General features: G+C 46.2%; 1 long non-coding RNA gene across 2 annotated transcripts in view; it reads right to left on the reverse strand.

Moving 5' to 3' along the window:
- Positions 1–21,393, reverse strand: part of LOC127487513 (uncharacterized) — a 124,747-nt gene extending 103,354 nt beyond the window's left edge. Inside the window, exon 1 of one of the 2 annotated variants that reach the window (XR_007914381.2) lies at positions 21,070–21,393. This is a non-coding gene — a long non-coding RNA (uncharacterized lncRNA). The remainder of the gene's footprint in view (positions 1–21,069) is intronic. The other variant, XR_007914380.2, reaches the window with a different exon arrangement.
- Positions 21,394–22,057: the final 664 nt, after the last annotated feature.

Below are 22,057 nucleotides of genomic sequence, written 5' to 3' on the forward strand. Positions count from 1 at the left end.
CCCTAGCCCTAACCCTAACCCTAGCCCTAGCCCTAGCCTTAACCCTAACCCTAGCCCTAACCCTAGCCCTAGCCCTAGCCCTAGCCCTAGCCCTAACCCTAACCCTAACTCTAGCCCTAGCCCTAGCCTTAACCCTAGCCCTAGCCCTAGCTGTAGCCCTAACCCTAGCCCTAGCCCTAGCCCTAGCCCTAGCCCTAGCCTTAATCCTAACCCTAACCCTAATTCTATCTCTAGCCCTAGCCCTAGCTTTAACCCTAACCCTATCCCTAACCCTAGCCTAGCCCTAGCCCTAGTCCTAGCCCTAGCCCTAACCCTAACCCTAGCCCTTACCCTAGCCCTAGCCCTAACCCTAACCGTAACCTCTGCCAGAAGGATGTGCCCTTCACCTCAAACACAGTGCACACAGGTAAGGAGCGGTCATGTGTCCACTGTGCAGATGGTGCCTTTTACTGCCCATTTAAATCACACAGAAGAAGAGTTGTCTGCTCTTACTAGACATGTCCAATTACCCAGGACACAGGAAAACCCAGACAGTGGACATGTCCCAGAACGCAAGCCCTCAGCAGGAGGGGCTGCAGGGAAGAGGCCCCTATCTATCCCTCCCTTCTTGGTCCCCTTCAGGGCCACAGCAAAGCCCCAGTATGGAGGGACTGCAAATGCTGAGCTGACACCAAGAGCTGGAGCAGTGGAGTTGAATCTGGGACTTTGACATTGGACTGGAGGACTCCTGTTGCAGCTGGACTACTTCAAACAGTGGAGATCCAGCTTTTTAGCCATCTCCCCTACTGGTAAGATTGCCAAATGCCACAAAATACACAACAAATAACAATGATAGACACAGCAGAAAACAGACAGGCACACACCCTGTGCGTCTGCTGAAGCAGAAGCTACAGAGCCTGGGCTCCCCAGGTGCCCAAGTCCTGACTCCATCCCAGGCGCCCTGCCTGCGCAAGTCTGCGTCTCGTCAGATTCCTTGTCCCTCCAGGCGACGAGATGCATTCTCCCACTGAGAAGCGTTGCCACTCCAGGGACGCGCACCGATCGCAAAGGCAGTAAGACCCGACAACTGCCAGGAGACAAGAAAGATCAGACGCAGAAGCCAGCAGACACGGACAGAGCACTCAGGAGACTCAGCCTTGCAGCAGACCCTGATTCCACGCCCCCCATCACACCCGATGCCGTTCACGCCCAAGAAGGGAGACAACCAGGTAGCAAATGGTGAGGGGTCTGCAACAGGGCGGTGAGACCCTTAGGAAGGTGAAAGCCCCAGTGGTGAGCACTCTGCTTTATGGGAAGCTCGTGTCCCCACCTGGACTCCCTGTTTCCTGACAGTCTCAGGTGCTCCACACTGTCCTATTTGGAGTCACTAACCACTTCTGTCTAGAAAATGTGACATCCGTCAGCGCTGGCCTCCCTGCCTCTCTGCCCTGGCCAGACCTTGCAGAGGTGGCCCCTGGGCTCCTCCTTCCTGCATGCCCACGGTCGCCATGCGTGCACGACCTTGGATTGACATCCTTCAACCCTCTGTTCCCCCGTGTTCCTCCCCATTAGTTCTAATAAATTCCCCGCACCATGCTGGAGTAAAATGTGACTAAGAAACGATTCTGGATGCAGGGCCTGTCTGTCAACAACAGGGAAGCAAACACGTGTCAGCCAACAACAGGTGGGGCTGCCTCTCTACCAGCTGCCTGGTAACTCTAAGTATGGCGGCTCCTGTAGATTGAACACCATCGTGCCTAAATCCCCAGCCCTGAGTGCAAACGCTGAACTAGTTCATTTCTTCTTGCTCTTCCTTGACCACATGCTGCCCTCATGGCTCATCCCTCATCACGTGATTGTCAGCTCCTGATAAGCAGGGTGGGGAGAGGGGAGTGGACTTTGGGAAGAGAAGGAAAACAAGTAAGCCAAGTCTGTATGGCAGACACCTGCTGCTGAGGCCCTGAACTCAGGGCTGGGAGGAAGACGCTATCCACTGGCCAAGCTTGGCTTGGCCATATCCTGGGTGGAGAGCGACTAATGGTGCACCTGCTCTGGAACGCCCAGGAGAGGCCGGAGGAACCCTGATTGAAAGCCTCTGACGGCACCCACAACCCTGCCCCCCTGAACAGCCTGCTCTGTGCACCTTGTAAGAATCTAACGGTGTACCAGGACATGGAGAAAGCAGGATGTCCTTGGGTCTATAGAGCATTTCAGACCCAGTGGGAGACTTGAGAAGTAGAAAACAAGGATAGGGGCCAGAGATTCCAGCAATTCAGAGAAGGAGGAGATGTTGTGGGGCTGGTGCTATGGCATACAGGGTAAAGCCACCACCTGCAGTGCTGGCATCCCGTATGGGTGCTGGTTCAAGTCCCGGCTGCTCCACTTCCCATCCAGCTCTCTGGTATGGCCTGGGAAAGCAGTAGAAGATGGCCCAAGTGCTTGGGCCCCTGTACCCACATGGGAGACCAGGAAGAAGCTTGTGGCTCCTGGGTTCGAATCGGCACAACTCCTGCCTTTGTGGCAATCTGGGGAGTGAACCATCAGATGGAAGACTTCTCTCTCTCTCTCTCTCTCTCTCTTTTTCTCTCTCTGACTCTGCCTTTCTGTAGCTCTGCCTTTCAAATAAAAATAAACAAATCTTTAAAAAAAAGAAAGGAGGAGATGTTGGAGCAGATCATGCCTGGGGAACTGGAGGACCCAGAGTGGCTTCCTGGAGCAGGTGTGAAGAGGGGAGGTAGCCTGCCTGGGGGACGGCAGAGGTGAGAATGGACTCTGGCCGGGAGGTTGAAGTCCTCTCCCAGTCTTTTTCATCCTCGGACAGATCTTATTTCCATTTCAAATTCCCGCATCCTGCTGTCCTACTATATACTTCTCTGTACACGTGTTTGGCTAGCCTGCACTAGATCTTCTCTTATAGCCTGATAAACTCCCACACATCCTTCCAAGCTGATCTTAAGTCGCATCCTGTTTCAGTGCCACTGCAGAGCCACGCACCTCAGATGGCCTTGTTCGTTTCCTCACTCGTGTTCCTGCAGTTTTCAGTCTTCAGATCTGGGCTGCATTCCTCACTTTGCACAGTGAGTAGCTGTTATTTTGTATTTATTTAAAGAACTTTATTCATGTGGTTCTTAATGCAAATGGATCAAAATGATAAGCTATGAATCATTTTTCTATGATAGGGTTATATTAAAAGAGATATTTTATAAAATGTACAGTATAATAAATGCATGATTTTTAAGAGCCAATTTATTGTAACAAGATAATATGTTTCAATAGCAGGCAAAAATTAGCTCTAATGTAGATATTTAATAATGAAAAAGCATGAAAAGAAGACTATATTAAGACAAAATAAATAGCAATTAAAAAACACTTTAACAATGAAAGATAACAGAGGATCCAACATGACTGAGGAGGGAGTCCCTGCACTCAGCTCTACCTCAGAGAAGATCCAGGGAGACAAGGACTGGAGGAGAGCTCTGGAGTGCAGCAAGGGAGATAGGAGCCCTGGAGAGCAAGGGGGCCCAGCACGGCAGTATCGGGACAGGGACAAAGTGCCCTGTAGCTGCATCCCCAGCTCCCTGGATGGGGGACTCTGCTTTGTCAGGGAAAGACAAGCAGAAAAGCACCAACGGTCCTCATCATCACCGTGGACCAGCAGCTCTGACTGAATTCCACCATCCTCAGTCTTTGAATCCAGCTGGGGAGCTGTCGGGGCTCCATGTAAATCCTTTGCTCCAAAGGAGCAATGTACATGGAGCCCCTCCCAACGCCTAGAGCCCCAGCTGGCAAAGCACAGGGCTGTCTTCCTCGCAGAGCCGCTGCTACACTGCACCCTGCTCCAGGACCAGGAGGAGATCCCAGCACCTAGACAGACTCTCCCAGGAGCTGGTGTTTGCCTTACAGGGAAGTGAACAGACCCCCTCCATGCTCGGCAGCTCTGGGACTGACACTGTCCTGGAATCACCCACACTTCCCTGCTGGAACTGGGGACAGTGCCCTGTGTGTCTTGTGCTTCAAGAACTACAGCTGCCGTGGCCACCATCATTATTGATGTCATTGCCGCCTGAGGAAACTCACATTTGTAAACCCATGACCACTGCAAAATCATATCACTACCTCCAGGAAGAGCTGCAGTCTAGACTATTGCAGCATTTGTAGAGACGGCTGACTTGGCTCCTAGCTGAGGATAGCATATGGAGGTGACCTTTTTGTGCTTACTTGGAACCAACACCAAGCATCTACCAAATGGATATCCTACGCCCTGTCAAATTGGGAAAAGTGAAAAAAAAAAAAAAAAAAGAAAGCTTTTCCTATGGAAACTACTCTACAACATTGGAAGAGGCAGTGATTAACACCAACCTTGTAGGAATACAAGGAACAAGAAAAAGGGGAGGAGTCATAACAGATACACAGGAGCACAATAATTCTCCAGCAATAGAACACATTGTGAAGCAGCTCTATGAAGTGCTTGAAAAGGCATTCAAAATAATGAGCCTATGGGCGCTCAATGGTATGCAAGAGAATAGAAACAGACGGTTCAGTGATATGAGGAAAATAATTAATTCTATGAACGAGGAATTCAACAGAGATGGAAATCATAAAATAGGGCCAAATAGAAAAAGTGAAGCTGAAAAATGCAATGAATGAAATAGAAACATGCAATCAAGTGGTTCAACAACAGATTAGACTGAGGCAAAGAACAAATATCAGAACTTAAAGACAGAGCTTTTGAAATAACCCAGGCAAAGAAGTTAAATACCAAGTATTAAAAATAATGAAGCCTGCATGACATATTCTTTGAGTGAACAAACATTCTCTTTTGGAGGTTCCAGTTGAAGAGAGGGAAGCACTATTGAAAATGTGTTTAATGATATAATAGCTAAAAAGTTCCCAGTTCATAAAAGATATGGACATCCAGATGAATCTCAAAGCGTCTCAAATAGATTCAACCTCAAAAGACTTGATTCAAATCATTTTATAGCCAATTTTCAAAGGCCAAAGATAAAAATAAAAATCTAAAAGCTAAAGAAACATATTGTGTCACATGTAAGGGAATCCCCATTACACCAACACCAGATTTCTCAGGAGAAACCTTATAAGCCAAAGAGAATGAGATCATATATTCAAAGTCCTGAAGGAAAAAAACAAACAACTTCCAACCTAGAATACTACACTCAACAATGCTATCCTTTAAGTCCTATACTTAGCAATGCTATCCTAAAATAACGAGGTAGTAAAGTATTTTTCAGATAAACAAAAAAAGAGAGTTAATCATCACTACACTGGCCTAAAAATAACTTATTGAGGAAGTTCTACATCTGGAAGAAACTGACAATGGCTACCATCAGGAAAATATACACAAAAGAATAAATTTCACTCACAGAGCAGAAACATGAAAAGAGAAAATAATTAAATCTTGCTGCTAGAAAAAACTGCCTAATCACAATGGCAAATAATAAAAGTGGCCAAAGGAATAAAGAGCATAAAAAATTATCAGAAGCAATTAACTTACTTATCAATAACCTTGAATGTAAATGGATAAAATTCTATATCAAAATATACAGACTGGTGGAATAGGTAAAATAAAGACAAAATTCAGGAGATCCATGATGGCTGAATAGGGTGTAGCCACACTAAATTTAAGCTGATATGGGATTTTAAAAGAAAAAAAGGAAGGGTTATGCTTCCAGGGTCTGACTGATGGACATTGTTGACAAAGAAGTGAAAAAAATTTTAAAATGAGAACTAAAAGACTTCATGGGACAACAGGAGAGACGACAGAGACACTTTCTGCAGCCAGCCACACGGCACAGGCAGCTGCAGGCTGTGGGCCACCATCTTACCTCCTTAACGCAGGAAGAAATGGCCACACTTTGCTCTACCTGCGGTTTTAGGTGAAAGGGGATCCCACAGCCATCCACTGACTTTTACTACTCCAGGGTTGATGGAGGTCTGAGCAACTACTGGCATGGAGCAGGAAAGCCATGTTGCTTTCCTTTCCTTCACCCAGCCCTCCACAGAGCACCATACTCAGCAGTCAAAAGCCATGCAGCACCTATATTCTGATCCTCCCAGCATCACAGAGTCAGGGAAACATGTGGGGCAAAGACAGATCCCCTGCATCCTGCAACTGCGGGAGTTTTGGGGCATTATCTCCAGAACTACACTCATGCACTTTATGTGAGCCAAAGGAATTCGCCTAAGCTGCTGTGGGCTAACAGCAGAAGCAGCCCATAAATAATCTGCCCCCATCCTGGGAGATCTGGCTACTGAACCCACAACACCCTCTAACACCAGGACTATAACAATTCATTCTAAATTTCTGAGTGCCACTAGAATCTACCCAGTGGACACAGGGAAGAACCCATCTTCATTCTCTCTCTCTGGCATCATACCCTCTTTAGTAAAATCTCCTGTTTGGCTTGTAATCACCCTGTGGCACTGGAACAGGGTTCACTTCAAATACACTAGTCCTAGGACTAGGGCTGTTGGTGTTATAAGCCGCAGACCAGTTGGACTCTCCTAGCAGGACCTAAGAAAGGGTTCACCTGTTTCATGCAGTCCTAGAGCCAAATAAATTTAGTGCCACAAACCCCAGCATCACTCAGGCTTGCCAGTAGGACAAGTAGGGTAGCACCAACAGCAAGATCCTGACTATAACATTCACCAGGAAGACCGACAGCAAACTCTGTGGGCCAAAGATACAAGCCCAAGGAAACCCTTATTCATCTCAAATCCACACTCTATCCCTACAAACTGAAGCAGACTAGATCACTGTGTCACTTATAGACACAACTGACGTTAATTAAGACAAAAGAAGTCACTCAGAGACTACATGCCTTGGTTCACCTAGAACCAAAGCCAAAGCAACAAGCCAAGTGACAGCTGAAAAAAAAATAAATAAAAACAACTCTTTTCCAATAAAACCTACTCCATAAAGAAGAAGGTACAATTATACCAGATGGGCAGATGTCAGCGTGGGGACACAGGAAACATGAAGAAGCAAAGTAGAATGACACTTCCAAAACAACACAATAATGAGAGAGAGAGAGAGAGAGAGAGAGAATGCAAATACTGTTAGATACTCCAATACAATAACAGTGATGACTTCAACACCCTACTATCCTCAGTGGACAGGTCATCCAGACAGGAAAATCAATAAAGATATATCAGAGTTGAAAGATACTATCTACAAAAGGACCTAACAGACATTTACAGAGCATTTCATACGACAGCTACAGAATAAAGTTCCCCTCATGATTACATGAAACATTTTCTAGGATAGACCACATATGCGGCCACAAATCAAGTTTCAAAAGTTTAAAAATATTGAAATCATGCCATGTATCTTCTCAGATCACAAAAGAGTAAAACTAGAAATCACCAACAAGAATAATACAACACTCATAAATTTGTGGAAATAAAACAATATGCTGGCCGGCGCCACGGCTCACTAGGCTAATCCTCTGCCTTGCGGCACTGGCACATCAGGTTCTAGTCCTGGTCAGGGCGCCAGTTCTGTCCCGGTGCCCTTCTTCCAGGCCAGCTCTCTGCTGTGGCCCGGGAGTGCAGTGGAGGATGGCCCAAGTGCTTGGGCCCTGCACCCCATGGGAGACCAGGATAAGTACCTGGCTCCTGCCATCGGATCAGCGTGGTGCGCCGGCTGCAGCACGCTGGCTGCGGTGGCCATTGGAGGGTGAACCAACGGCAAAAAGGAAGACCTTTCTCTCTGTCTCTCTCTCTCACTTCCACTCTGCCTGTCAAAAAAAAAAAAAAAAAAAAAAAAAAAAAAAAAAAAAAAACAATATGCTACTGAATGATCCATGGGTCATTGAAGAACTAAAAAGGAAATAAAAATCTTTCTTCAAATAAATGAAAATTAAGACATACATATCAAAATCTGTAACGCAGCAAAAGCAATATTAACAAGGAATTTTATTGCATTAAGTGCTTACATTAAAAAAGATAAATTTCTGAAATTAAAGATCTAATGATGCATCTTGAAGACTTAGAAAAAAAACAAATCAAGTACAAAATCAGCAGGAGGTGAGAAATAATAAGGATCAGAGCAGAAAAAATTAAATTGAAACTAAAGAAATGTAAAAGATCAACAAAACAAAAAGTTGAGTTTTTTGAGATGATAAACAAAATGGATAAACCTCTAGCCAGACTAACAAAGAAAAAAGAGAAAAAACTCACATAAATAAATTTAGAGATGAAAAAGGAGACATTACAACTGATACCACTGAAATACAAATGATCATAAGAAGCTACTAGGAAGAACAAAAGCTAATAAACTGCAAAACTTCAAAGAAATGGACAAATGCTTGGATTCATATAACCAACCAAGATTAACTCAAGACGATATAGACAACCTAAATAGACCCATAACAAGCAATGGAATTGAAGCAATAATCAAATGTCTTCCACCAAGGAAAAGTCAGTTTGCACCCACACAGATGCACTAAGTATAAAGCACTTTTTGAAGACTAGTTTTACCATTAATTCACATAGTACAACACATTAAGGACAGAGGTCCTACATGGGGAGTAGGTGCACAGTGACTCCTGTTGTTGATTTAACAATTGACATTCTTATTTATGATGTCAGTAATCACCCAAGGCTCTTGTCATGAGCTGCCAAGGCTATGGAAGTCTCTTGAGTTCACAAACTCTGATCTTGTTTAGACAAGGCCATAGTCAGAGTGGAAGGCCAGCATTATTTTGATACAAAAACCAAAGACATGACATGAAAAGAAAAATATAGACCTATATCCTTAATGAACACAGATGCAAAGATTCTCAGCAAGATACCAGCAAATCAAATCCAAAACCACAAAAAGGATCATAATGCACTATCAAATGAGATTTATCTCAGAAATGCAATGGTGGTTCAGCATTCACAAATCCATAAATGTCATAAATCACATCAACAGAAAGAAGAACAAAAACCATATGGTCATCTCAATAGATGCAGAGAAAGCATTCGATAAGATTCAACACCTCTTCATGATTAAAATCTTCCACAAATTAGGTATAAAAGGGACATTCCTCAAAATTATAGACTATATATGACAAACCAACAGCCAAATCATACTGAGTGGGGAAAAGCTGATAGCATTTCCCCTCAGACCTGGAACAACACGAGGATATTCACTTCCAACACTCCTATTCAATACAGTACTGGAAGTTTTAACAAGAGCAATTAGGGAGGAGAAAGAATTAAAGAAATCAATATTGAAAAGGATAAAGTCAAATTATCCATGTTTACAAATCACATGATGTTGTACATGGAAAAACCTAAACACTCCACCAAAAAGCTGCTAGAATTGATAAACCAATTCAGTAAGGTTGCAGGTTACAAAATAAACATACAAAAAACAGTAGTTTTTTGGTATGCATATACTGAACTCACAGAAAAAGAAATCTCATTCAGAATAGCCACCAAAATGTTAAATATTTAGGAATAAATTTAGCCAAAGAAATTAAAAATCTCTATAATGAAAATTATCAGACATTGGTGAAAGAAATCCTCAAAAACACACAAAAAATGGAAAGATATTCCTTGCTCAAGGATCAGAAGAATCAATATCAATAAAGTGTTATACTACTAAAAGCAACCTACAGATGCAATGAAACCCCTATTCAAAATACAATGACATTCTTTACAAGACTAGAAAAAGCAGCCCTAAAATTCAGAGTAGAGAAAGCAATCCGGAACAAGAAAAATTAAACTGGAGGTATCACGATACCTGACTTCAAAGTACACTACAAAGCTGTAGTATTAAAACAGCAGGTTGCTGGTAGAAAAACCAATACACAGATCAATGAAACAGAATAGAGTCCAGGAATTAATCCACATGCATACAGCCAACTGATTTTTGACAAAAGTGCTCAGATAATACAGTGGAGTAAGGACATTCTCTTCAACAAATGGTGCTGGCAAAACTGGATTCATATGTGTAAAAGAATGAAATTAGATCCATTCCTCACACCACCACACAAAAAAATCAACTCAATATGGATCAAAGGCCTAAATTTAAGACCTAAGAGTCTGAAATTTCTGGAAGAAAATGTAGGGGAGCCGGCGCCGCGGCTCACTAGGCTAATCCTCCACCTTGCGGCGCCGGCACACTGGGTTCTAGTCCCGGTCGGGGCACCGGATTCTGTCCTGGTTGCCCCTCTTCCAGGCCAGCTCTCTGCTGTGGTCAGGGAGTGCAGTGGAGGATGGCCCAAGTGCTTGGGCCCTGTACCCCATGGGAGACCAGGAGAAGCACCTGGCTCCTGCCATCGGATCAGCGCGGTGCGCCGGCTGCAGCACGCCGGCCGCGGCGGCCATTGGAGGGTGAACCAACGGCAAAGGAAGACCTTTCTCTCTGTTTCTCTCTCTCACTGTCCACTCTGCCGGTCAAAAAAAAAAAAATGTAGGGGAAACACTCCAGGACATTGGTGTAGGGGATGACTTCTTGGATAAGATCCCCAAAACACAGGCAACAAAAGCAAAACTAAATAAATAGGACCATATCACATTCAGAAACTTGTCAGCAATAGAGTGAAGAGACACCCAACAGAATGGGGAAAAATATTTGCAAACCACCTATCTGATAAAAGATTAAAATCCCGAATATATAGGGAACTTTAAAAATACAACAAAAAACAGCTAATCAAGTTGGGAAATGGAAAAAAGACTTCAATGAGCAGTTCTCAAAAGGAAAAATACAAATGGCCAGCAAATCTATGAAAACGCTCAACATCACCAGCCAGAGAAGTGCAAATCAAAACCACGATGAGATATCACCTCACCCATGTCAGAATGGCTAAAACACAAAACACAGAGAGTAACATGTGATGGTGAGAATGTGGACAAAGAAAAACCCTCATACACTGTTGGTGGGAATGTAAATTAGTGCAGGCACCATGGAAACCGGTGTGGAGATCTCTTCAAAAGTTAGAAATAGACTTGCCATATGATCCAGCAATCCCACTCCTGGGTATACACCCAAAAGACTTGAAAACAATGCATCAGAAATCCCTGCACCTCCACCTTCATAGCAGCACTGCTCACAATAGCCAAAATCTGGAATCAACCAAGGTGCTCTTCATCAGATGAATGGATAAAGTGAATGTGGTATATGCATACAATGGGATATTATCCAGTTAGAAAAAAAGAATTAAATTCTACTACTTGCAGCAAAATGGATGCAACTGGAAGACATCATGTTGAGTGAAATAAGCCAGATCCAGAAAGACAAATACCACATGTTCTCCTTTACATGTGGGAGCTAAAATTTAAAACACAAACAAAAAAGAAGAAAAAAGAAAGAAATATCTGTGTGTATCGTTACTGCTGCAAAGACAGTTTAGTAAGACTTTGCTTGGTACCTCTATCAATGGTTAGCAATGTGAGACCACTAATGTTACCTCAAAAACTAAAAAAGGGACTAGACTATGGCATAGTAGGTTAAGCTACCGCCTACAGGGCTGGCATCCCACGTAACATCCAGTTCAAGTCCTTGCTGCTCCACTTCCAATCCAGTTTCTTGCTAATTGCCTGAAAAACAGTGAAAAGTGGCCCGACTGCTTGGGCCCCTGAACCCACGTAGGTGACTTGGAGGAGCCTCTTGGCTCCTGGCTTCAGCCTGGCCCAGCTCGTCATTGCGGCTATTTGGGGAGTGAACCGGTTGTTTGAGAGCTCTCTGTGTCTACCTGTTCCCCCCCCCCACCCCTGTGTGTGTGTGTGTGTGTGTATAACTCTGACTTTCAAATAAAATAAATATAAAAAATAAAAGGTTGCTGGAACATCTGTTACTTGGGAAATCCCCTCTCCTGGACATTTCAGACTGCTGAGACAAGACATTATTAAAAAGGGGCAGGGGGGCAACTTTACCAACAGCCCTTCTGCAACAGAATGGAAAACTGCTCTCTGTCTCTTCCTCTCTCTATTTGTAACTATGCCTTTCAGAAAAATAAATAAATAAATCTTTTAAACATTTTAAAAAAGAAGGTGAGAAAGAAGGAGGGTAGGAGGAAGAGAGAAGAAGGGAGGAAGGAAGGACAGGAGTATCATGATGTTCTTAGAACTGAATCTGTAAAACTAATTAAAAATTAAAGTTAAGAAAAAAAAAGAATAAATGAAAACAAGATTCAGCTACATGCCCAGTACGGGAAACTCACTTCACTGGTAAAACACACATAAACTGAAAGTAAAGGACTGGAAAAAGATATCCATGAAAATAGAACCTGAAAGTGAGCAAGATTTACTGACACTCATATCAGATAAAACATACTTTAAAAAACTGTAAAAAAAAAGTCATTATATATTGATAAATAGATGAATTCAGTAAGAAAATGTAGCAGTTATAAATATATGTCCACTGAACATTAGACCACCCAAATATATAAAGCAAATCTTATTAAAACTAAAGGGAAATACAGACTCCATTATGCTAACGGTGGTGGACTTCAATAGCCCACTTTCGCCAATGGGCAGATCACCCAGACAGAAAACCCAAAAGGGCACTTTGGAGTGGAACCATGGAACAAAGGCACCTAGCAGACATCTCCACAGCGTTTCACCCAACAGCTGCAGAACGCACGTTCTTCCCATCAACACATGGTGTGTTTTCCAGGAGAGACCATATGTTAGGCCACAAATCACGTCTCAATGAATTTTTTAAAAAATTGAAATCATATCATTTATCTTGTGTGACCACTATGGAGTAAAGCTGGAACCAATGAGAAAGAAGAACAATGAAAAATACGCAAATATATGGAAACTGGGCAGCTTCTTGAACAATAAGTGGGTCACTAGAAAAATTAAAGGGAAATAAAAAATTCTAGAAACCAACAAAAATGGAAATATAACATACTAAAGCAAATGAGAAACAGCAGAAATAATGCTTAAATCACCAAGTATATGAAAAATATTAACATCACTAATTATCAAGGAAATGTAAAACCAAAATGAGATTTCATCTCACCACAACTGGAATGTCTATTTTCCAAAAGGTTAAAAAAAATTAGACACTGATGAGAATGTTGAGAAAGGAGAACCTTTCTTAACTTTTATTTAATAAACATAAATTTCCAAAGTACTGCTTATTGATTACAGTGGCTTTTTCCCCCCATAACCTCCCTCCCACCCACAACCCTCCCATCTTCCACTCCCTCTCCCATCTCATTCACATCAAAATTCATTTTCAATTCTCTTTATATACAGAAGATCAATTTAGTATATACTAAGTAAAGATTTCAACAGTTTGCACCCACACAGACATACAAAGTGTAAAATACTGTTTGAGTACTAGTTATAGCATTAATTCACATTATACAGCACATTAAAGACAAAGATCCTATATGGGGAGTAAGTACACAGTGACTCCTGTTGTTGACTTAACAATTGACACTCTTGTTTATGGTGTCAGTAATCTCCCTAGGCTCTTGTCATGAGTTGCCAAGGCTGATCTTATCACCAACTCTGATCTTATTTAGACAAGGTCATAGTCAAAGTGGAAGTTCTCTCTGAGAAAGGAGAATTTTCACACATTGTAGGAGATAACATGGTCTAGGATAGCCATATGGAAAACAGACTGTAGATTCTTCAAAAAATTAAAAATTGAGGTACCATATGACCCAGCAATGCCACTACTGGGTATATATTCCAAGAAAATGGAATCACTATATCAAAGAAATATCTGTGCTCCGATGTCCATTGCAACACTGCTCACAATAACCGAACATGTGGAATCAGCCCAGGTGTTCACAGTGGTTGACAGATCGAGAAGGAGAGGCACACATACCTAACAGGCACATGTCAGCCAGAAAGAGGATGAAATCCTGTCGCCTGGGGCTCAGCACATGACGTGGGGATGAAGCTGCATGTTAACTGAGTGAGGCAGCACAGAAATACAAAGACTGCACGTTGCTACTCATTTGTAGAGATTAAAATACTGAGCTCGTGGTAAGAGAGCAAAGCAGGCATCACTAGAGACAGAGCAGGGGAGGAGAGATGTGGTGAGGTGGGATAAGGACAGCCTACCACCACCCTCCACCTGGAAATCGATGGAATATATTCTTCCCATCCTAAAGGAGACTCCACTCACAATTTCTTTTCTTCCAGTTTTGCTCATACTGATTGATAAACTTGTGTTTCAGAATTCCACAACTTCTGAAAGTGATGATGACCATGTAGGGAACACAACCATCGTGGTGATTGAAAATACTCCAGCTCATGAAACAGATTTGTTAGATGAGATAGGAAGAGGTTTCCAGACCCCAGACAGGCAGGGGCTGTGTCCATGATCATCAGGAAGGAGATGGAGAAGCCATGATGAGTCTGTGTCCTTCAGTGCCCCCTTAAGATTGAGGGTCAGAAATCTCTGAGGAGGGAATGAGGTGGAAAAGTCAGGGAGACAGATAAGGTTCATGAGCTGGAGGCCACACCTCCCCCTGCATATAATTCTATAATCAGATGACCCCTCCCCAAGATGCACCTCCCCTTACCTGGGACCTGGGGGCAGTCTATGTAACCATTCCCCCTTTCAAAGCTAATAAAAATCCGGGTGTAGGGTAAGGGGCCCTCTTTCTTTCTCTCTCAATCTTGTGGACCCAGGACAAGCAGAGCAGGGTATGAAACTCCCCTTTAACTTTTCCTGGCCCACTCTCCCTAAATGAAGCCCTCATGCACCTGTGTATTCTTACTTTCTAAATAAAACTTATCATGCTGCAAAAAAAAAAAAAAAGTACAGTTAGGAGGAATTAGTCCTGGTGTTTTTTAGCCTGGTAGGGTAACAGTGTCCTATGAAATCTATGACAGATCTCTGCAAAACCACTGCAAGAGGCTAAAGGTCTCCAACGCACAGAAATGATTAAGTTTTGAAGAGCTGGAAATACTAATTATCCTAACTTGATCATTATGTATTGTATAGAAGTATCAAATTGTCATCCTGCACCTCATAAAAATGTACACTGTGTATCAGTAAAAATTGAATTAAAGAACATAAGCATAAAATGTGCTTCATTTATTATTAAAATAATTATGAGTGATACGAAAGCACCATAAATGTACGGTGTTTACAGTTTCTCATTCTTGGGGTAGGTATCTGATACAGCAGTTGGAACACTGCTTGGGGCATCTGTGTTGCCAATCAGAATGCCTGAGTGCAATCCTTGGTGCTGCTATGGATTCTAGACTCTTACTAATGCACACCTTGGGCAGCAGCAGGTGAGGTACCTCAAGTCCTTGGACTTCTCACTTTGGCTGTCCAAGCTTTGACTATTGTGGGCATTTGAAGACTGAACCAGCAGATGAGAGAGCTCTCTCTGTCTCTCTGCTTCTCCCTCTTTCAAGTAAAAATAAATAAATAAGCAAGTAAATAAATAAATAAAAAATGTAAAAGTAAAATAAAGGAACAGGCGCTGTAGCTTAGCTGGTAAAGCTGCTGCCTGAGATGCTGTCATCCCATATGGGCACCAATGCATGTATCAGCAGCTCCACTTTCAATCCAGCTTCCCGCTAAAGCGCCTGGGAAAGCAGCAGAAGATGACCCAAGTGCTTGGACCTCTGCACCCACGTGGGAGAACCAGAAGCTTCAGGCTCCTGGCTTCCAGTCTGCCCAGCTCAGGCCGTTGCAGCCATTTAGGGAATGAACCAAGAGAATGAAATCTCTCTCTCTCTCTCTCTCTCTCTCTCTCTCTGCCTGCCTCTCCCCTTCCTCTGCAACTCTGCCTTTCAAATTTATAAATAAATATTTAGGGGAAAAAAGTAGAATAAGACTTTTCTTAAAACAAAATATTAAAGCAGACAGAGTGATAAGTTCCCGGTTCATTTGGTAATCTTGCTCTGACTGTCTAAGTAGTCTAAACAGAAAATGTTCTCTCATGCTGTATTCATGTTGATGGAGTTACTGTGAGTGCATCTAAATCATCTTCAGGTTAGGAGAGAAGGCAACATCTCTTCATAAGAGTTCATTTTCTGTTTTAAATAGGAAAACCTTTTGTCTGCTTGTCTGGTTTTGTTTGTCCTTTGGAAATCAATATCACCTTGGCAGATTCTAGCTGTATCTGCTTTCTTCCTTGGTGATGGAATGTTTCCCAGCATCTCTGAATTTCTTCTTTCAAAATATTGACAGAGCCTGCAGCCCACCGCGGACACCCGCGCACTGCCAGCACCAGCCACAGAGAGGGCCACGCCTGGCCTAGAACAGCTCACAGAAGGTTTCTTCCCCGGTAGGTGTTTTGTACAAAGCCAGTGCTCTCCATCCCTCGGATAACGGACTTGGGCGAAACAGGGTGGGCAAGTAGCAAGCACGTGGAGTCCAGAGGAGCAAAAGACCCCCTCCCTGCCTGGGGTGGGCAGACACAGCAGCTTCTGTGGTGCACAGAGTGGCGAATCTGGAGCGACCTGGGCAAACCACCAGGAGCCAGGCTGGGAAGCCCAGAGCTAGGATAAAGCTCTTATCTCAGCTGCTGGGTCCCAGGAGCTCCAACCTGTCTAATCACCCCATTCTTCACGCTCATGCTGGGGACCCCTCCTGGGGAGTCAGGGGAAGCATTTTGCTCTGGATTTTGCTGTCTAGAAAATGCTTTTCAAGGACTCATTCCTTCGGGGGGGGGGGGGCTCTTGTGTGTGGGACTCCCCTGGCCTCCATCCTGGCTGTGGTCCCACGCAGGTGTGTTTGCCTGCAGGTTCACTGACCAGGCGTTAAGTGACCAGGAGGAAGAAGTCGGGAAAGGAAGGGTGTGGGAGGTGATAGCGACCTCCGTCCTCAGACCAATGGGAGCTGGGCAGTTCCACACGCTGTGTCTGCTCTCGCTGTGCAGTGAGGCTGGGAGACACCACACCTTCCAGCCCTGAGGCCTCCCGCAGGCCACAGAGGCTGAGCCCAGCTTCCTGCACCCTTGGATGGAGCACGGCAGGCAATGAAGGAGCCAGTAGGTGTGGCATTGGCCCCCTCCACCTGCAGGGGCTGCAGGACCCTCCGCCTCTCCTGCAAAATGACAGGATCCTTGCCCCTGGTGATAACAGACAAGCTGCATCAAGATGCACTTGTGTGATGCCAGGCCATGTGAGTGATGCAGGAGTAGTGGAAGCTGAATCTCTCCCATGTGTCCACTCATCCTTCAGAATAAACTGGGAAACTGGGGGAGACAGCCAAGGTGTGAGCCTGTAGAGCGTGCTAAAAAGTCTAAGGATAATCATTAACTTTCCTCTTTCCCTAAACAGCTCTGCCAACCTTAACAACCCCACTGCCCACAGCCCGTCTGCTCCGTCCTTCTGTGGACTCATCTCCAAAATACGTCTTGTCCCAACAACTCCCCACCCCCGTCCAAGGCACCTCACTTCCCACTGAGCTTCACCAATAACCTCTTGACCAGCTCTCTGCAGCTATTCCTGCCCCAGAAACCAAGAGCCGAGCTCCCCAGTGCCCTGCTAAAAAAAAAAAAAAAAAAAAAAAAAAAAAAAAAACCTTCCCCTGCACCTTCACCCATGGGTTCCCTAAAACACAAGCCCTTATCTGACCAAGCTCCCGTGGCCTCAGCCAGGCCCTCTGCACCTCCCCTGGTACCTAGCCCTCCCTAATTGCTTAGTCCAAGGTCAACACTCCCCAGTCCTTATCAGAGTGGTCAGTTCCCTCTGGTGTTTTTCATTTCCACGCTTGTGTCTAATTTTCCATCAGAACACCTCTGTCAACACAGCCTCAGCTTTGTCACTGCTTGTCCACGGGACTAAGACCACACTCACAGAGACCAGGTGAGCACTAAGTATTTGCTTAATGAACGAAATCACTGAGGGAGAACCAACGCCTGCTGCCCACCCCCCACCTCCCATATCCTCAGAGGACCCCTCGCCCACCGTGTAGAGCTCCGGGGAGTCCCAGCTCACATACATCACTCAAAGACACCAAAAGGAGAACAATACGCCTTCCCGTTTCCCTTCCTCGCAGACACATGGAGACAAAGACCTTAGGTGAGTAATTTAGCCAGCTGAACCAGAAGCGATGAACTAGAATCAGAGCTCCAAGAACCTCGTCCCACCCAGAACCTGCTGCCCTCCACGGCCCACCTTGGAAAACTGTTTCCTTTCTCTAGACCTCAATTTCTTCACCTGCAACAAGAAGGCACTGATCCCAGGAGAACGGGTAAAAGAACTTGGATAAATGTGTCCATTCGTGAAGGAATACGTTAAAGAAAGCAGGACCAAAAACAGAGAGGGATGAAAGCAAATGCCAGAACTCCAACATATGAATGGGATTCAAATGATGCAGAAAACTTTTATGTTATTAGGAAAAGCATCAAGTGAGGGGGGCACATCCCGTGTCTATCTTTGTTTCTTCTCTCCATTGTGATCAAGAAGCAGGTGGGGTTTCACAGCACTGCCCTTCCACGAATAAGCTGAAAAGGGTGAAGTTTCCAGGTAGGTCTAAGCTGCCTTTGTGCCCTGGTGCTGTGTGATTGGGAGCTCACCAGGTTATTGCCCTGGTCATGGTCAGGACCCCAGGTGCCTCTGGGTATGGGAGGAAGGGGCATCCCCAGGTCTGCATTCCCTGGACCCCAGGGCTGCATGTGGGGGAGGGCTTGGGAGCCAAATGTGGGCTGCATGTGGGGGAGGGCTTGGGAGCCAAATGCTGCCTCCCAGAGGATGTGGGACTTTCCTTGAACTCTGGAGAGAGGTCCTCGCCCATCCCTGGGGTGAGTAATTGGAGCTGTCCAAGGTTGCCTCTTGGCCACCCAGAAGGAAGCATTTGTGAGAAAGTCAGCTCAGTTAAAAGCAACCCTGAGGGACCGAGAGAAGACAAATGAACGAAAACCCCAAGTTGTTGTGTTGATGCCATTGAGCCCTGGACCCAGCTGGGCTGCAGCAAATGGGCCTTGGATCCTGGGTTCCTTTCGAGCCTCACCAGGTGCTCAGGGTTTGTCACAGTCCCAGGGCAGACCTCAGCTCACGTTCTCGGGGTGGCATCTGCTCCACCTCAGCCCTCGCAGTTACCTTGGCACAAAAGACAGCACCGTCCACTAGACGGCGCTTGAGGGTCATGGCCCACCCACACACGCCACACTCGGGCTACAGGGGGCAGTGCTGTGTGTACCTGGGTTCCCTGGGAATGGGCTCCTCGCTTCCCACACCAGGGGCCCGCGGGTTTTGATACCAGGCTGAAGTCAGAGCCTTTGAAAAGCTCTTTGTGCAAATTGTCCAGGTCGCGACGGTGACAGACGGTCATCTGAGAGTCAGTCAGTGCTGGAATCAAAACTTTAAAAATCACAGTTTATTTTCCCCGAGTCCCCGACTGCCCCTGTCTGCCTGGAAATCCTGACTCAGCTTCGGTCTTTAGCTCAGCTGTTGGCGTCCACCTGTGCAGCCAAGGCAGCTGTTGAGCAGGCTGGAAAATGTGGCTGTCTGTAAGCTGCAGGGCTCCATCTCCCAGCCTTGAAACCCAGCACCGGGCACAGCCTCCCCGAGACCCTGGACCTGGCACCTGGGCTCTGGATCCAGCTCACAGCCCCTGGCTGCTGTTGTCTGCAAGGGCTGCTGCTCCTCCAGGGTCCACATCACCTTGGAAGCCTCCTGACCTTATGCTGGCATTGGATGCTCTTTCTGTCTCCTTGCAGTGGGGCAAGGTTCTCCCTCTGTGTGCAGAGGCCCTGTTCTCAGGGACGCAGAGTGGTAGATGTAGGCAATTGCACGACAGTGGTGTGCAGTGGAAGAACACCAGGCACTGGCAGGGAGAGGAGACACCCAAAGCAGCTGGCGAAGGCTTTTTGGAGGAAACCACAGCCAAGCTGAGTTCTAAATAATGGGTGCAGGTGACACAGGCTGTTGGAGGGGCACCCAGCCTGAACGGACATAAGACGGGGGAGGTGGGGGGCGAGCAGAGAAGCGCCAGGTTCGAGTGTCCCTGGAGCAGGGAGCAGGATGTCTCCTCCACAAGGATCGCAGGGTGGGGCACGGACACGGGGGCACTGGAGGCAGCCGTGAGCTCACAGGAGCCACAGCAGGAGTTTCACCAGGGAAGTAAAGGACCCTGCTTGGCTCTCGCCGGGTCCAGCTGGAGGGGTGATTTGGGCAGACCTGCTGGTTGTCAAAGCAGAACGCTCCCTGCTTGTTTGCGCTGCTCACTCAGCCTCCGCATGGATCAGGCCTGGCGGAGGTCGACCCCAGCTTGGGTACAACGTCATCTTTCTCATCTGGCCACTGTGACAGGGCTGCTCAAAGCCTGGGCCTTACCTCGTCCCCTCCCATCCCTCAGATCTGTCCCTGGGGTCTCAGGTACCCCACAGCTGAGGCTCTGGCACCCAAACATCTGCCCACCGTTAGCCTGGGAGCCTCTCCCATTTGGATGAAAGTGATCATCACGACATGACCTCGTCGGGTTTTGCTCATTTCACAGAGACCCCAAATGGCTGGCTCTGTGGAGTGTAACCTGGGTCTCACGGCCTTTCCAAGCTCATGCCTATCTTTTGTTGTCATTCAAAGCTTGGTGAGTGGGTGGGCTGTTTTTAGTGCATCAAATGACAAGCCCTGGGCCAAGAACTCAGCAAACAGAAGTAAACGGGACAAAACTCAGGAACTCAAACTTATCACAGCCAATACAAGTAGGTAATCATCTCTTTCATCCAACAACAGAGTGCTGAAATGCTGTGGGATCCCCGCCCCCTCCCCCAGGCACCGTTCAGCTCCTAGGCAAGCCTGGCGCAGGCTCTGAATTAGAACTCAGCACTCCAGCCTCTGCAGTATTCCACTGCCACCCTCCCAGTTGCAGTCAGAGACTCCGAGAGAACTCCCCCGTGGGGACAGGCTCATCTGTCTCCGTGTGCTGCTGTCACAGCCCAACAGCCACTGGGCTAGGACTCCTGGTGGCTGAGTGTGCTGGGAAACCCTGGGAAGCCGTCTTCCTGATGCCAGAGGTGGTTGTCTGACCGCAGTGCACGGTGAGCCAGCTCTGGCTTTGTCAAAAGGAATCAGGCAAACGGTGACAGACACTCAAGCAATCAATCTCCCTGACAGATAGCAGTCCCAGCAGACTGGCTTCCTTGTGCACAGGCAGAGACAAGGTCCACACTCCCAGCCTCCGAACCCCAAGCCCTGTCTCACCTGGGCAGGGCTCCCTTTGTCATGGCGTCTGCAGGCTCCCAGCAGCCGGGAGTTCTGTGCTTCCGATGGGGCTCGTCTGGGAGGCACCAGCTCAGCTTATAGTTCCCTCTCACAAGACACTCGTCAAAGCTTCGCCCAGCTGCAGAGTGGAATCTGGGTTGGGGGATCCTCTACGGGGCTGCCAGAGACGTTTGGCACCGCCTGGCACGACCAGCCTCGGCTGAGCTCTGTGCAGACTGCTGACCTGGCACCGGCGCTGTGTGATATAACTCGCCGGCACGGGAAGCTTTAACTGTCTCTTCCCCAAGCCAGTAGCCATCCGATCTCTGCAGCGTGTGTCTTCCTGCCACACCACGTTTCCCACGCCCCAGCAGCTCCTGCCAGGGCTCCTGTTCTTCAGGGCTTCCCAGCCCAGCCCCGCAAAGCATGCCAGGCAAGAATCCATCGTGTTTAGCAGTCACTAAAAATCCCAAGCTTCTCTTTATGTCCTTCTCCTGGGTTAGTTAACCCAATTAAAATATTTTAAGCATGAAGGTATTTACGAAGATTCTAGTGTTTTTCCATAAATACCAATTGATTGAAATCATTTTATTCTTAAATTGTATGTGTGTGTGTGTGTGTGTATTCAAGCAACCATTCCTTCATTCCTATCTAACATGTTGTTCTCATTTCATCTGTGTGATTTTCAAACTCCATATGGAAAAGATACGGTTGACCAGGGAGACATGGATATTAAAAACACATAGCCATGTAGGAAATTACTAATGCACGTTAGGACACAGATTCAGTTGCTACAGGGGTGGAGAGATACCTGAGAAGCCGAGACTTGAAACAGGGTTCTGGGCCCAGGAACAATAGCCATTGCACCAGGCAGAGCTGTGCACACGGTCTGGGTCGCGGCTTCAACATCTCCCGGGCTTGTGCACAGTGAGGCTAGCAGACTGCCCCAGTCCCTCCCAGCATCCGCCTTCTGTTCCTGCTCCAGACC

Source organism: Oryctolagus cuniculus, chromosome 2, assembly GCF_964237555.1.
Source record: "Oryctolagus cuniculus chromosome 2, mOryCun1.1, whole genome shotgun sequence".
Lineage (NCBI taxonomy): Eukaryota > Metazoa > Chordata > Mammalia > Lagomorpha > Leporidae > Oryctolagus > Oryctolagus cuniculus.